Genomic DNA, 12,160 nt, shown 5'->3' with positions numbered 1-12,160 from the left:
TGCTTGATCCTCCTCCCGTTATCCCTCTTTGGTGGGTGCAACGATCATGCCCACTTTACAGATGAGTAAACAGTGGCCGGGCAGTGGCATCAGTTGTCTGAGGTCACAAGGCTAGTGAGTGGAGGACCAGGATTCACACTCAGTCTGCCTGGATCTAGAACTCCAACTCTTCACCACAGCTCCTCTCCTCCCAGGTATATTTCAAAATTAAGATGAGATTCAAGCAACATAAAATTAACCATTTTAACGTGTATCATTCAGTGACATTTAGTTCATTCACAACGTTGTGCATCCACCACCACTATCTAGTTTCAAACATTTTCATCACCCAGGAGACAACCCTGTACCCATTAGCAGTCACTCCCCATTTCTCCTTCCCTTCAGCCCCTGGCAAATACCAATCTGCTTTCTGTCTCTGTGGATTTGCCTTCTCTGGACATTTCAAATAAATAGAATCCCACAATATGTGATGTTTTGAGTCTGGCCTCTTTCACTTAGCACAGTATAAGTACAAAATCTTTTAATTAACTACCAGAATGCCATTTAATGTTTTTCTGATACTATGGTTGTATAGAGAGATCTAGTTCCAATGTTCAGAGGTCATCTGATATTACTGACTATGATCCTGAAGCCTGGCCAACAGCCAATACTATTAATGGTACAAGAAATGGTTATTCCTTTTCTGTTGCTCAAAATATTCAATTACCCCAACAATTTGCCACTAAACAAAAGAAATTGGGTTCTACAACAAGAACTGTTGGAGATTTCACACAAATCTGACCTGGATTTGTTTGGTTCACTCCTAGTTATGGGTCTTTAAGTACATGAGCACCTTCATGCAGGAACAGAGAAACCATTCCAAACAAACTTACCTCAATGTACCCAAAACATGGGATGTACAACCTTGGAGTCATGTCAAAATACTATCATTCTTAAAGAATGTGATTTGTTTGGAACAGAATGGTCTCAAAGTACAGACATGCAATGCATGGCACCCATAGGATCTCAGTGGTTTTGTGGGACAAATTTTTGGCCTTGCCTACTGCCTGGATGTCTAGGACCCCACACCCTGGGGCTCCCTTAGATGCAGGGAAGGATTCACCCTAAGTTAACAACTGTTGCCCGTCTTCCTCTCCTTAAGGACAGATGGACTCATTCGTTGTTCCATTGGTGTGAACACCTAGTGCTGTATTTCTTCCCTTCATAGGATTAGAAGATGTCATATCACATGTAGAAGCCCTGACTAGATTTTCCCAACAGGCCCTTATCAATAGCCAAACAGGAATAGCTTTATTGAATGCTGAGATGGCCTTAATGAGAAAGGCTGTCCTTCAAATTAGAATGGCCTTAGATACTCTAACTTCAACCCAAGGTGGCACATGTGCTATAATTCAAACTGATTGTTGTGTTTTTATACCTGATGGATCTTCCAATGTGTCATCTCTGTTAACACACATGACAGAGTGTTCCTGGGGATGGCAATGGACAATCCGTTAGATCTCCCTTTGGAAAGATTTCCAGTTTCTGTATCTTCTTTTCTCCTCAACCATTCCCATGTTACTTAGTGCCAGTTTTTCTTTTCCTGTATTTCCTTTTTTTTTTTTTGTCACAACCAAAACCGTAGCAAAAGAGTGGGCTCTGGAGCCACATGGCCTGCTTTCAAACTCAGGCCCTACCATTTTCTAGCTGTGTGTCTTTGGGCAAGAAATTTAACTTCTCTGTACCTTACAGAGGCACAATATAACCTCTCTGTGCCAAAATATCCCCTGTGGGGTTGTGTTGATATTATGTATGTAAGTGCTCAATAAACATCAGGATTAATTTTTTGTTGTTATTATATTCTCTCCCCTTTGGTGTCTTCACTCTCCTGATTTGGCCTTGCAGCTGTATATCCAGAAGTAATATTGAAGATATTTAACAACCAGACCAATCAGAACGGACATCAGCCTCCAACAAATCAGAACAGACATGGGTTCTGACCAGTCAGAACAGACCTGGCCCTCTGTCCAATCAGAACAGACATGAATCTCTGAACAGTCAGAATGACAGTGGGCTCCTTAGGCAAGGGAAACAAAAGAAAAAATAAACAAGTGGGACTACACCAGACTAAAAATCTTCTGCAAGGAAAAGGAAACCATCAACAAAACAAAAAAACAACCCACCAACTGAGAGAAAATGTTTGCAAGTCATATATCTGACAAGGGTTAATTTCCAAAATATGTAAATAACACATACAACTCAACAACAGAAAAGATAATAACTCAGTCAAAAAATGGGCAAAGGATATGAACAAACAGTTTTCCCAAGAAGATATTCAGATGGCCTACGGGCACATGAAAAGATATTCAACATCACTAATTATTAGGGAAATACTAATCAAAACCACAATGAGATATCTGTCTCATACCTGTCAGGATGGCTATTATAATGACAAGAAATAACAACTGTTGGAGAGGATGTGGAGAAAAGAGAACCCTCATACACTGCTGGTGGGAATGCAAACCGGTGCAGCTGCTATGGAAAACAGTATGGAGATTTATCAAAAATATTAAAAATAGAACTACCATATGATCCAGCTATTCCACTGCTGGGTATTTATCCAAAGAACATGAAAACATTAATCTGAAAAGATTTATGCACCCTAATGTTCATTGCACCATTATTCACAATAGCCAAGGCTTGGAAATAACCTAAGTCTCCATCAACAGATGAATGGATAAAGAAGATGTGACATGTATGTACAAGGGAATACTACTCAGCCATTAAAAAAAGACAAAATCGTGCCATTAGCAACAACAGGAATGGACTTTGAAGGTATTATGTTAAGCAAAACAAGCCAGACAAAGAAACGCCATACAATTTCACTGCTATCTGGAAGATAAACAAACAAACACCTAAATAAGGAGAACAGATTGGTGGTTACCAGAGAGGAAGGGGGTGGAATTGCTGGATCACATGCGAGTTCCACTTTTAATGTTTTGAGGAATCTCTATACTATTTTCCATAGTGGCTGCACAAAATTTATATTCCCACCAACAGTGCACAGGGCTCCCTTTTCTCTACATTCTCACCAACACCTGTTATTTCTTGTCTTTTTGATAATAACCATTTTAACAGCTGTGAGGTGATATCTCATTGTGGTTTTGATTTGCATTTCCCTGATGGTTAGTGATGTTAAGCACATTTTCATGGACCTTGCCTCCTTCTTATAAAATCTATCAGATTACATCCTTGGTTACTTGGACAATCCAGGGTAATCTCCTTATTTGATAAACTTTAATGCCATCTACAAAATCCTTTTATCACATAAGATCACATTCACAGGTTAAAGGGATTAGGACAGGGACATATATAGGAGGTCATTATTCAGTCTACCCCAGACTACAAAATAATTTTGCTGAGTGAAAGAAGGCAAATGCAGAAGAGGACGTATTGTACAATTCAATACCAATAAAATTTAGAAAGTGTGGGGCTGGACCCGTGGCTTAGTGGTTAAGTGTGTGTTCTCCACTACTGGTGGCCCAGGTTCGGATCCTGGCGCGCACTGACGCACTGGCTGTCCGGCCATGCTGAGGCGGTTTCCCACATACAGCAACTAGAAGGATGTGCAACTATGACATACAACTATCTACTAGGACTTTGGGGAGAAAAAGGGGGAAAAAAAAGGAGGAGGATTGGCAATAGATGTTAGCTCAGGGCCAGTCTTCCTCAGCAAAAAAAAAAAAAAAGTCAAAAAAATTTAGACAGTGCAAGTGATCTCTAAGGACAAACAGCAAGTGAGTGGTGTCCTGGGGAGGAAGTTGGAAATGGGAGAAGGAAGGAGTGGCAGAAGGGCATGAGGAGACTTTTGGGGTGATGGATGTGTTCATTATCTTGATTGTGGTGATGGTTTCACAGGTCTGCAATTCATCAGAATTGATCAGATTGCACCCTTTAAACATATGCAGTTTATTGTATGCCAATTATACCTCAGTAAAGCATTTAAACATAAAAAATCAATAATACAAACACACTCTGACATATAAAAACAAGCTCTTTCATAGATGCCAGCCCTGCCTGCACCCCCTGCAGGCCCCCTGTCTATGTGCGTTTTTATCTCTGCCTCTCTTGCTCTCCTGTTCTCTCTCTCTTGCACCTTCCCTTTGTCTGCCTCCATCTCTGTGTTACATCTCTTGTTTATTTCTTGGCCGTTCCCTTTCTATGGGTTTCTTTCAGTTTCTGCACCTGCCTTTCAACATACCTTGAAATCTGGTGTGTATTTTGCACTTATAGTGCATCTTAATTGGGAACCTAAATTTTGTGCAAAACTACTTGATCTGTGCTTAGAATTCATGCAAGTTGCAATGGGAAAAGCAGATTCACGTACCCAAGTTGCTCCAAATATACTTAGACGTTTTCCACTAACTGAATTGTGTCCATTTTCTAATTAAAATTAAATTTAAATTAGTCCTACCAGCCATGTTTCAGGTGCTTAATAGCCACAGTTGGCAAGTGGCTACCACATTACACAATGTGGTTCTAACCCACAGTGTGACCTTGGCTAAAATGCCCAACCTCTCTGTGCTTCACTTTTCTCATCAACAAAGTGGGGATGCCAACCATACCTACCTCAAAGAGTGAGGATTAGGTGAGCTTCTCTGTGTAAAGCACTTCACCCATCCCCACCAGTGATTCCGGACTTGACTGAGGACCCAAGCTCAGTGCCATAACACACAGACAGCAGGAGCCAGTACCCAGGTACAGGAAAGCCCATGGTGGCACGTCTCCAAGGTTGGGAAAGTACAGGTTCCACACCTGAATTCAAGAGGTCAGGATTGTCAGTCCACGACTCCTGGGTTGGAGGAGTATGACTCAACTGCCAGGGTCAGGGCCCTGGGGCCTGCAAGGGTTTTGCATAACATTGCAGGAAAGATGCTGCCTCATCTCCTTCCACTCCCTTCTAAAGCAGGGAGACAGAGAGAAGCAGAAAGTCAAGCCCAGGCCATGACAGATGTGCATGGACACATTCATCCACATATTCAGCAAATACGGTTGGAGCATGCCAGAGACATGGTGGGGCAGGCTCAGAGTGATGATAGAGACAGATGCAAGCCCTGTGGACATTAACCACACAGGATCCAGTCTGAGATCCTGAAGCTCAGAGTGTAATGAGGGAAACAGAGACACTGAGAAAGAGAGAAATAGCAGGAGAGAGAGCCTCACTCATATAGATGGTCAGCAAGGGCCAGAGAAAATACTGCACTGTGAAGACAGAGCCAGAGGCAGGGAGAGAACCGCCTGGCATTGGTCAGAGCAATCAGACATCCTGAGGACCTGAATGTTAAACCTGCCAAGTCTCAGTCTCTCTATCTCTCTCCACCTGATACCCTCCTAATCTGAGTCTCATCAGTTCTCTGTATCTCCTTCTTCCTTCTGTTTCTCCCATCAATCCCATCTGTGGTTGTCACAGAAGTGGTGTCACACTGACCACAGAATATGGTCTTTATCATGTTGAGATAATTTCCTTTTATACCCATTTTATTGAAAGTTTTGATAATAAATGGATGCTGGATCTTGTCTAATGTTTTCTCTGCATCTATTGAGATCATCATGTGATTTTTATTCCTCACTTTGTTAATGTAGTGTATAACATCATCTGATTTGTGAATATTCAACTGTCCCTGCATCCCTGGAATAAATCCCACTTGATGGTGTATGATCTTTTTAATGTATTGTTTTATTCAATTTGCTAATATTTTGCTGAGGACGTTTGCATGTATGTTCATCAGGGATATTGGCCTATAATTATCCTTTTTTGTGTTGTCCTTGTCTGGTTCTCGTTTCAGGGTAATGTTGGCCTCATAAAATGACTTAGGGTGCATGCTGTCATCTTCAATTTTCTGGAATAATTTGAGAAGGGTAGGAATTAAATCTTATTTGAATGTATGCTAGAATTCACCAGAGGAGTTGTCTGGTCCTGGACTTTTGTTTTTTGGGAGGTTTTTGAGTGCTGTTTCAACCTGTTTCCTTGTTATTGGTCTATTCCAATTGTCTGTTTCTTCTTGACTCAGTTTTAGAAGGTATATGATTCTTTTTTTTTTTAATTTTTTGTTCATTGCAGTAACATTGGTTTATAACATTGTAAAAATTTCAGGTGTACGTCATTATACTTCTATTTCTGCATAGATTACGATTCTAAGAGTTTACCCATTTCTTCCAGGTTATCAAGTTTGTTGACATATAGCTTTTCATATTAAGCTCTTATAATCTTTGTTATTTTGTAGTGTCTGTTGTAATTTCTCCTTTTCTGTGTCTGATTTTATTTATTTGATTCTTTTCCCTTTTTTTCACAGTGAGACTGGCTAAGGGTTGGTCATTTTTGTTAATCTTCTCAAATAAGAACCAGCTCATAGTTTCATTGATCCTTTCTATTGTTTTCTTCGTCTCTAGTTCATTTCTGCTCTGATTTTTATTATTTCCTTCCTTCTACTGACTTTGGGCTTTGTTTGTTCTTCTTTTTTAGTTCTCTTATGTAGTTGTAAGCTTGTTTATTTCAGATTTTCCTTCCATTTCTGAGGTAAGTCTGTATTGTTATAAATTTCCATCTTAGTACCACGTTTGCTGCATCTTATAGGTTTTGGAATGTTCTTTTCATTTTCATTTGACTCCAGGTATTTTTTTATTTCTCTTATTGATTTCTTCATTGATCCAATAGTTGTCCAGTAGCCTGTTATTTACTTTCCACTTATTTTTGACTTTCCCAGCTTTTTCTTGTAGTCAATTTCTAGTTTCATAGCATTGTGTTTGGAAAAAGATGCTTGCTATGATCTCAATCTTCTTAAATTTATTGAGGCTTGCTTTGTTTCCCAACATATGGTCTATCTTTGAGAATGTTTCATGTGCAATTGAGAAAAATGTGTATTCTGTTGTTTGGGGATGAAATGTTTTATATGTATCTATTAGGGCCTTCTGGTCTAGTGTTTCATTTACGGTCACTGTTTCCTTGTTGAATTTTGTCTGGATGATCTCTCCATTGACTTAAGTGGGGTTAAGTTCCTCCACTATTAACGTGTTTCTGTCAATTTCTCCCTTTTGGTCTATTAATTGTTGCTTTGTGTAATTAGGTGCTCCTTTGCTATGTGCATGAATGTTAATACGTGTTATGTCTTCTTGGTGGAATGTCCCTTTTATCATGATGTAATGCCCATCTTTGTCTCTCGTTATATTTTATATCTTGGAGTCTGCTTCGTCTCATATAAGGATGGCTACACCTGCTTGCTTTTGCTTGCCATTTGCTTGGAGTATCAATCTTCCATCCCTTTGCTTTGACCCTATGGTTGTCTTTACAGCTGAGACGTGTTTCCTGGAGGCAGCATGTTGTTGGCTCATGTCTTTTAATCCATCCAACCACTCTGTGTCTTTGGATTGGTGAACTCGATCCATTTACATTTAGAGTTATTATTGATATCTGAGGGCTTAATACTGCCATTTTATCTTTTGTTTTGCATTTTTCATATATTTCCATTTTTTCTTCTTCCTTGTACTTCTGTCTGTAATTTCAGTTTGGTGGTTTTCTGTGATGGTTTTCTCTTTATTGTTTGTGACTGTGCTCTGATTTTGTGTTTTGTGGTTGCCATGAGATTTATATAAAAAATCTCATAGATGAGACAGTCCTTTTTCTGATCACCTCTAATCTCCATTAGCCTATGTAAGTTCCACCTCTTTATCTTCCCCTTCTATGTTTTTGTTGTCACCAATTATTCTTTTGTGTGTTATGAGTTTGTGACCCAATTTAAGTGATTATACTTATTTTTGATGCTTTCTTTCCTTTTATCCTTTCAGTTATAATGAAGTGTTTGCAAACCTAGTCTGATATAGAGTGGCAATTTTCAGATTTTGTCTATTTCTCGCCTTGCTCAAGGCTTTGTAAACCTTTGTCTTTTTGTTTCAGGTAGCAGGGTTCCCTTCAACATTTCTTGTAGGGCAGATCTAGTAGCAGCGAACTCCCTCAGCTTTTGTTTGTCTGGGAAAGCTTTTATTTCTTTGTCATATCTGAAGGATAATTTTGCTGGATAGAGCATTCTTTGCTGATAGTTTTTCAGTATTTTGAATATATTATTCCACTCTGTCCTAGCCTGTAAATTTTCTGCTTAGAAATCTGTTGAAATCCTGATGGGCGTTCCTTTGGAGGTTATTTTCTTCTGTCTTGCTGCTCTTAATATTTTTCCTTTGCCATTGGCTTTTAACAGTTTTATATTATATGACTTGGAGAAGGGTTTTTTGGATTGATATAATTGGCAGTTCTTCTAGCTTCATGTACTGTATGTCCAGTTCCTTTCCAGGATTTGGGAAGTTCTCAGGTATCATTTCTTTGAATAAGTTCTGTGCTTCTTTCTCCTGCTCTTCTCCTTCTGGGATACCTATTAACCTTATGTTTCTTTTCCTAATTGAGTCAGATATTTCTGCAAAGAATATCTTCATCTTTTTAAAATCTTAGTTCTCTCTCCTCCAACATTTGAATAATTTCTAGGTTTCTAACTTCAAGCTCACTAATTCTCTTCTCCCTAAGGTCTACTCTATTTTTAATGCTTTCTACAGTATTATTTTTCTGAGTAATTGTGTCTTCACATCACAATTTCTGTTTGGTTTTATTTTTTAGAGTTTCAACCTCTTTGATAAAGTATTCCTTTGTGCATTAATTTTATTCTTGAACTCATTGAACTTTCTTTTTGAGATGTCTTGTAACTCGTTGGTTTTCTTTATGACAGCTATTTTGTTGTTGTCTTTTTCCCTTTTTTATTGAGGTAACCTTGGTTTATAACATTATATAAACTTCAAAGGTACATCATTATATTTCTATTTCTATGTAGAGTGCATCATGTGCACCACTCAAGGACTAATTACCATTCATCAAGATACACATGTGCCCAGTCACCCCTTTCACCCTTCTCCCTCACCCCTTCCTCTCTGGTAACCAACAATCTAATCTCTGTGTCTATGTGTTTGTGGTTGTTGTTGTTGTTTTTATATTATATTTTTGAGTGAAATCATATGATATTTGACTTTCTCCATCTGACTTATTTCACTTGGCCTAATATCCTCAAGCTCCATCCATGTTGTTTTAAATGGCAAGATTTCATCTCTTGTTTTTAGCTGAGTGGTATTCCATTGTGTATATACCACATCATCTTTATTCATTCATTCTTTGATGGGCACTTAAGTTGTTTCCAAATCTTGGCTATTGTAAATAATGCTGCAATGAACATAGGTGTGCATATATCTTTATGTGTTCCTGTTTTTATGTTCTTTGCATGAATACCCAGCAGTGGAATAGTTCGATCATATGGTAGTTCTATTCTTAATTTTCCATGGAATCCATACTGTTTTCCAAAGTGGCTGACCTGTTTACAGTCCCATCAGTATTGTATTACTTTTTATCTTCACTTCCTCTCCAACACTTGTTATTTCTTGTCTTAATTACAGCCAATAAATTTTGACATGTCTTATTTTCATTTTCCTTTGTCTCAGGTGTTTTTTGATTTCTCTTTGATTTCTTTGTTGATTCAATAGTTGTTCAGTAGCAAGTTGTTTATTCTTCACATATTTGTGGTTTTTCCACTTTTCTTCTTGTAGTTGATTTCTAGTTTCTTACCACTGTGGTCAGAAAAGATGATTGGTATTATTTTAATCATCTTAAATTTATTGAGACTTGTTATGCGACCTAATATGTGATCTATCCTAGAGAATGTTCCATGAACATTAGGAAAGATTGTGTATTCTGCAGTGTTTAGATGCGCTGTTCTATATATATCTACTCAGTCCATCTGAGTAATGTGTCATTTAAGGCGAATGTTTCCTTTTTGATCTTCTGTTTGAATGATCTATCCATTGATAAAACAGAAGTGTGAAAGTTCCCTTCTATCATTGTTTTGCCATCTATTTCTCCTTTTATATCTGTTAATAATTGCTTTATTTATTTAGGTGCTTCTATGTTGTGATCATAGATATTTACAAGTGTTATATCTTCTTGTTGGATTGTTTCCTTTATCATTATGTAGTGGACCTCTTTGTCTTTTGTTACAGTTTTTGTTTTAAAGTCTATTTTGTCTTATATAAGTATAGCTACCCTAGCTTTCTTTTCATTGCCATTTGCATGGAGTATCTTTTTCCATCCCTTCACTTTCAGTTTGTGAGTGTCTTTAGGTTTGAAGTGTGTCTCTTGTATGTATCACATATATGGGTCTTACTTTTTTATCCAATCAGCCCCCTATCTTTCCATTGTAGTTTTAGTCTATTGACATTTAAGGTAGCTATTGATAAGTATGTACTTATTGACATTTTGTTACTTTTTTCTGGGTGTTTAAGTAGTTCTTCTCTATTCCTTTCTTCTTCTCTTGCTCTCTTCCCTTGTGGTTTGATGGCTTTCTTTAATATTATGTTTGGGTTTCTCTCTCTTAATCTTTTGTGTATTTTTTATATGTTTCTGGTTTGTGATTACCATGAGGTTCATATACACTGACCTATGTAAATAGAAATCTATATAAGGTTGATGGTCTCTTAAGTTTGACCTCTTTCTAAAAGATCTATTCTTTTGTTCCCCTCCCACCACATTTTATGTTTTTGATATCATAGTTAATCTCTTTTTTTGTGTGTGTGTATCCATTCCCCTCTTATGATGGAAATAGATAAATTTAGTACTTTTGTCTTTTGACCTTCATATTAGCTTCATAGGTGGTTGATCTTCTATCTTTACTGCATTTGCCTTTACCAGTGATTTTATTTTATTTTTTGATAATTTTCTTATTCCTGTTTGTTGTCTTTTCTACTTAAATATGTCCCTTTTACATTTCTTGTAAGGCTGTTTATTGATGACAAACTCTTTTAGTTTTTGCTTGTCTGGAAAACTTTTATCTCTCCTTTCATTCTGAATGATAACTTTGCCAGGTAGAGTATTCTTGGCTGTAGGTTTTTTCCTTTCAGCACTTTAAATATATAGTGCCACTCCCTTCTAGCCTGTCAGGTTTCTGCTGAGAAGTCAACCGATAGCCTTATGGGGTTTCCTTTGTTGGTGCCTGTTGCCTTTCTCTTGCAGATTTTACGATTCTCTCTTTATCTTTAACTTGTGACATTTAATTATAATGTGTCAGGGTGGGGCTCTTTGAATTTTTCTTGTTTGATGTTCTCTGTGCTTCTTGAACCTGGATGTCTGTTTCCCTCCTTAGGTTAGGAAATTTTTCAGCTATTATTTCTTTAAATAGATTCTCTGCCCCTTTGCCTCTCTCTTCTCCTTCTGGGACACCTATAATATGGATGTTAGTACACTTGACATTTTCACAGATGTCCCTTAGACTGTACTTGTTCTTTTTAATTCTTTTTTTCTGTTCAGCTTGAGTGATTTCCTCTCATCTTTTGTTCAGCCTGTTGATCTGTTCTTGTGTATAATCTACTCTGTTATTGGTTCCCTCTAGTGAATTTTTCATTTCTATTCTTGTATTCTTCAATTTGGATTGGTTCTCTTTTATATTTTCCAGTTCATTGTTGAAGTTCTCACTGTGTTCATCTATCCTTCTCCCAAGATCAATGAGCATCCTTCTGACTATTAATTTGTACTCTTTTTCGGGTATATGGCTTATCTCTGTTTTGTTTAGTTCTTTTTCTGTGGATTTGTCCTGGTCTCTCATTGCAATATATCCCTTTGTCTCCTCATTTTGCCTATTTCTCTGTGCTTATGCTTATGTATTAGGTAGATCAGCTACATCACCCAATCTTGGGGAAGTGGCCTTATGTAAGAGATTCCTTATGAGGCCCAGCAATGTGCTTCCCACTTGTCAACAGTTCCAAATGTTCGAGGAGTGTCCCTTGAGTGGGTTACATGTGTCCTTCTGTTGTGTCAGTTTTGCTCTTATTGCCTGTGCATGGGAAGTCTAGGCTGCTCCCCTTGCTGGCTGATTGTAAGGCTCAGCTGTGTGTGGCTGCTATGATCCTTTTAGTCGCTTCATTTTGGGGTGGGGAGCCCTAACACAGTTGGCTGCAAGTTCTAATAGGATATGCCTGCTGCAGTTGTTCTGTTATGTGAGTAGGCTCCCAGCATGGTTAGTTGCTAGGCTCAGGGTCTCACAATTGATGTAGGCCCCTGGCATGCAAGGTTATTGTCAGCTTTCTCAGGAGTGCGGCTGGGTGG

Source organism: Ceratotherium simum, chromosome 33, assembly GCF_057802395.1.
Source record: "Ceratotherium simum simum isolate JZ-2026a chromosome 33, ASM5780239v1, whole genome shotgun sequence".
Taxonomy (NCBI): Eukaryota; Metazoa; Chordata; class Mammalia; order Perissodactyla; family Rhinocerotidae; genus Ceratotherium; species Ceratotherium simum.
This window is presented reverse-complemented; position numbering follows the sequence as displayed.